Source organism: Sinocyclocheilus rhinocerous, unplaced genomic scaffold, assembly GCF_001515625.1.
Source record: "Sinocyclocheilus rhinocerous isolate Xijiao unplaced genomic scaffold, SAMN03320098_v1.1 scaffold299, whole genome shotgun sequence".
In the NCBI taxonomy this organism is placed as follows: domain Eukaryota; kingdom Metazoa; phylum Chordata; class Actinopteri; order Cypriniformes; family Cyprinidae; genus Sinocyclocheilus; species Sinocyclocheilus rhinocerous.
In genome coordinates this window covers 1569473-1574205 of record NW_015652998.1, presented here as the reverse complement: position 1 = coordinate 1574205, position 4733 = coordinate 1569473, and the positions used below count along the sequence as shown (strand labels likewise).

General features: G+C 34.6%; 1 long non-coding RNA gene across 1 annotated transcript; it reads right to left on the bottom strand.

Annotated features, from left to right (window-relative positions):
* Nucleotides 1-2020: 2020 nt before the first annotated feature.
* On the bottom strand, nucleotides 2021-2982 carry LOC107715320 (uncharacterized). Its single transcript, XR_001637085.1, has 3 exons — nucleotides 2950-2982; nucleotides 2802-2870; nucleotides 2021-2092 (listed from the first exon to the last, which is right to left on the bottom strand). It is a non-coding gene; the product is annotated as an uncharacterized LOC107715320 (long non-coding RNA).
* Between the last annotated feature and the right edge of the window lie 1751 nt (nucleotides 2983-4733).

Genomic DNA, 4733 nt, shown 5'->3' with positions numbered 1-4733 from the left:
ATATTATACATGTTTACTTGTTTCCAGTTTTGTACATTTAAACTTTATGTAAGTTATTTGTTATTTTATATTAGGCATAACCTGCCCTATAGCATGGTGTAGGCTATTTGTATTTGTTTTGTTAATAAAAGTTCTATGTTTTATATATATATGCTAAAGTGAGTTGTATTTTGTTGTTGCATTCAAGCAATTGACGCCGAACTGCCGCTAATTCGAAAGTGAAAGTAAAATGCGCACGGCGCTTTTAAGCTATTTAAAAGCGAAGGAAAGCTATGAAAAGAGGGAACGCCCGCCCCCGCGGTGATACTGGTATTACCGGTGTTGTCACACGTCGATTAACCGGTGGGAAAATTTTCCTCACCGTCACAACCCTACTATAGATGGTTCAGAAAGCTTTCGGATTTCATCAAAAATATCTTAATTTGTATTCTGAAGATGAACGAAGGTCTTACGGGTTTGGAACGACATGAGGGTGAGTAATAAATTTTGGGTGAACTAACTCTTGAAGTACCATAAACAAAACATCATAGTATGACACATTACCTGAACTGATTCTGACATCCTAAATTTTCTGCTTTTCATCTGTCCATTCGGAAATTTAAACCTTAGAGGGACACCATCTGAAGGCTCTGGGACAGACGCCATCCTCTGTCGTCGTTCATGAATTGCCTTTAACAAATCAATTATTATATTTGACAGCTTTAAGACTTTTGAATTACAAAAAGTTTAAGGAAGCAGTTACCTTTAGGCGTCTTTCCTCCTGAGCCTGAAGTTGTTGGCGTCTCATCTCCTAATGTAGGAAATTTAGTTGATAATGTATTCTTTTAAATGAATTCCTAATTAAAAGGGTTAGTTCACCTAAAAATGAAAGTTATGTCATTATTACTCAAATTAAGATATTTTTGATGAAATCCGAGAGCTTTCTCATCCATCCATACAGTTTGGTTACTGCAACTTTCAAGTCCCAGAAAGGCAGTAAAGACATTGTTAAAATGGTCCATGTGACTGCAGTGGTTCAACCATAATCTTATGAAGCGACGAGAATACTTTATGGAAAAAAAAAAACTACTTTATTCAACAATCTCTTCTACTCCATTTCATCTTGCTACGCTATCCACAGAGTAAACAGCGCATCGCTTCTGAGTTTTGCGCCAGAACGCTGTTCACATGAGCACCACGTAAGGCTGATGCAGGATCCAGCCAATAGTGAGCCAGCCAGCATTCTGACATAAAACTCTGAAGACCTGTGCTGTCTACACTACCACTGCAGTCACATGGACTATTTTAACGATATATGTACCACTACATATATCAAATGTACTACTAAATATGTACATATGTGTACTACTAAAGTTGCAGTTACATTGCTATCTATGGAGGGATCAGAGAGCTCTCGGATTTCATTAAAAATCTTAATTTGTGTTCTGAAGATGAACGAAAGTCTTAGGGGTTTGGAACAACATAAGGGTGAATAATCTTATGCAGCGACGAGAATACTTTATGAAGAAGAAAAACAAGAAAAAGAAGAAGAAAAAAAACTACTTTATTCAACAATCTCTTCTACTCCATTTCATCTTGCTACGCTATCCACAGAGTAAACAGCGCATCGCTTCTGAGTTTTGCGCCAGAACGCTGTTCACATGAGCACCACGTAAGGCTGATGCAGGATCCAGCCAATAGTGAGCCAGCCAGCATTCTGACATAAAACTCTGAAGACCTGTGCTGTCTACACTACCACTGCAGTCACATGGACTATTTTAACGATATATGTACCACTACATATATCAAATGTACTACTAAATATGTACATATGTGTACTACTAAAGTTGCAGTTACATTGCTATCTATGGAGGGATCAGAGAGCTCTCGGATTTCATTAAAAATCTTAATTTGTGTTCTGAAGATGAACGAAAGTCTTAGGGGTTTGGAACAACATAAGGGTGAGTAATTAATGACTGAAATTTCATTTTTGGGTGAACTAACCCTTTATTAAATGTACCTTATAAAAACATACCTTTTCTCTGTCTGCCAACAATGAAGCACTATATTCCTGATCTTGTAGTTGGCACATTGCCCTACGTTCCTCAACGGTCTGAAAAATAAAAATAAAAAATTAAGTTTAGAAAGGAGTACACCGTAAAAACAAAAATCCAAATTTTATGGAAAATAACCCATCTTTTTACAGTCGTTTTCTTTTATTTTAATTTGTACTCAAAACTCTGTACAATAACAATCAAATACCTTCATTGTAAAAAAAAAAATGGTCATATGACAAACAAAAATGTAAAATTGAAGTAAAACATCCTAATTTAAATAAACGGGGAAAAAAAAAAAACTTATTTTACAGGTATTTCCTAAATTAGTACAATCAAAATACCTTCATTTGTTAGTAATAATTCAGGAAATGCCTATAAAAAAAAAAAAACTTTCATTCTCAAATTTTTTTTGCGCTTTATTGAAATTAGGATACTTTAACATTCATTTTACTTTTTGTTTGGCAGCCATTGCTGACAGTCACTTTTTCGCAGTGAAGGTGTTTGGTCGTAATAATTCAAAAAGGATATATCTGTAAAATAACTTTTTCTGTAAAACATTTAGGAACAATTTCTGTTAAGGTTTTTTGCACTTTATTTTACTAGAGGTACAATTTTACTGTTTTTGTTTGGCAGCCGCAGCTTAGTCATTGGCTGTTTTTTTACGATTTCATTTTTTGCAGTTTAGTTCATTTCTCAAGTAACTCATATTCTGCAAAATAACCCCGTCAACTGCTTATCAATTATAAATAAACTTCTCTTAATTACCTCGGTGATGTATGAATGTCTTATTTCGTCAACCGTTTCTGAAAACGTAATGGCATCAGATCCCGATTCCTACAGAAACATTGCCAACATTGGACCTTTCATAAGAGCAATCACATGTTAGGGACTACAGTACCAACACAAGACGTACCTGATAAATCTCAGCCAGAGGTATGAAGCACAGGATTGTGGGATATCAAAGGCAGCTAATACATTTATGCTGCCTTAAAATCGATCAGATGAAGGCATCTCAGAAGGCAGGAAGAGAAGCCAACATTGACGTGCATTGAAGCCTTTATGCCTTCCTACCTTGAAATGTGTCTTCCGAACTTCCGAAGGCAGCATTTTCCAGGCTTCGGACACAGCCTATATACCATGTACAGATGAAATGTAATCCACCACCCCTACCAATGCAAATATAAAAAAGCACAGGGTTGCTGCACATTTTTTAGTCAAATTTAAGGCTTTTTAAGACCTTTAAGACCTGAAGAAATAAAAATTTATATATTTTTTAATTTAATTATTTTTATAATTAGTTATATTATTTTATATTTTTAAAGTCGTTTCAAAAGCATTATTTGCCACCTTAAATTGATTTCCAGGAGAAGCGGCTTTACTGACAAGATGCGCGTTAAATATCGCATGCGATTATCGTGCAGCCCTACTAAATACTTATTAGATGTATGCATCACCTTTTAGGTCAAATTCTAACATTCACATTAAATTCTATTAGAATAATAGCACAGTATAGGGCTGTTATTACCAATAAATGAAATCATTATCAACAAAATCCATCTTTGCAATGCAGAGGTGACACAGAAGCGGCATGAGAAGTGGCATTAATATATTTACACAGCATTTACAATTTGTCTACATAAATTTAATTCAATATTTAAATATGAAATTATTTCTAATTTTAACTTTTTAATTAAAATGTATTTTAATATAAAACTAAACTGCCAGTAGGTGCAGCAAGTCACTGTCTTAATGAGTGAGTCATTCATTGAACCGATTTGTTCAAACGACTAATTCATTCAGAAACGACTGATTCGTTCAAAACGCGGATTCAGTCAGTATATAAAAACATTTCTGTCTGTTGCACGGAGACTGTTCTGCTGTTCTTCATTTTGAAATTTTCACGAAAATAAAGAACGAACTTACAACGATTACTGAACTGACATTTGAAACCGATACTCACAAGCTTATGCTCACTGCATTTGACACACATCAACTTACACCAAGGATAATAAAATTGCACAATTTGTGTACATATGATAAAGAAGACGAAGATACACCTGTACCCAATGAAAAAGTAAAAATATCACAAGATGAAAGTCCAAATGTTGGTCACATAACGTTAAAAAACAGGATCCTTGAAGTAGATCGCCATGCAGAACGACATTCTACTACTCATGTCTGACTGCCTACTGCATCAAAGGGGCTGGACTGTCTAGAAAAGGAGGGGCTGATTTTAATATTACAGAAAAAGCCGTTTTTTACGCCGTCTTTGTCAAACGGAGCGCCGTAAATTACGGCGTATTATGGATGGCCAAACGGCGAAATTAACGGCGTTTTGGATTGCAAATCTTTCAAATTAATAAATTATATTACAATATTATTACACTATAGGGCTTTTACCAATCAAATGAAATCATTATCAACAAAATCCATCTTTGCAATGCAGAGGTGACACAGAAGCGGCATGAGAAGTGGCATTAATATATTTACACAGCATTTACAATTTGTCTACATAAATTTAATTCAATATTTAAATATTAAATTATTTCTAATTTTTTACTTTTTAATTTAAATGTATTATAAACTATATAAACTGCCAGTAGGTGCAGCAAGTCACTCTTAATGAGCGAATCATTCATTGAACCGATTTGTTCAAACGACTAATTCATTCAGAAACGACTGATTCGTTCAAAATGC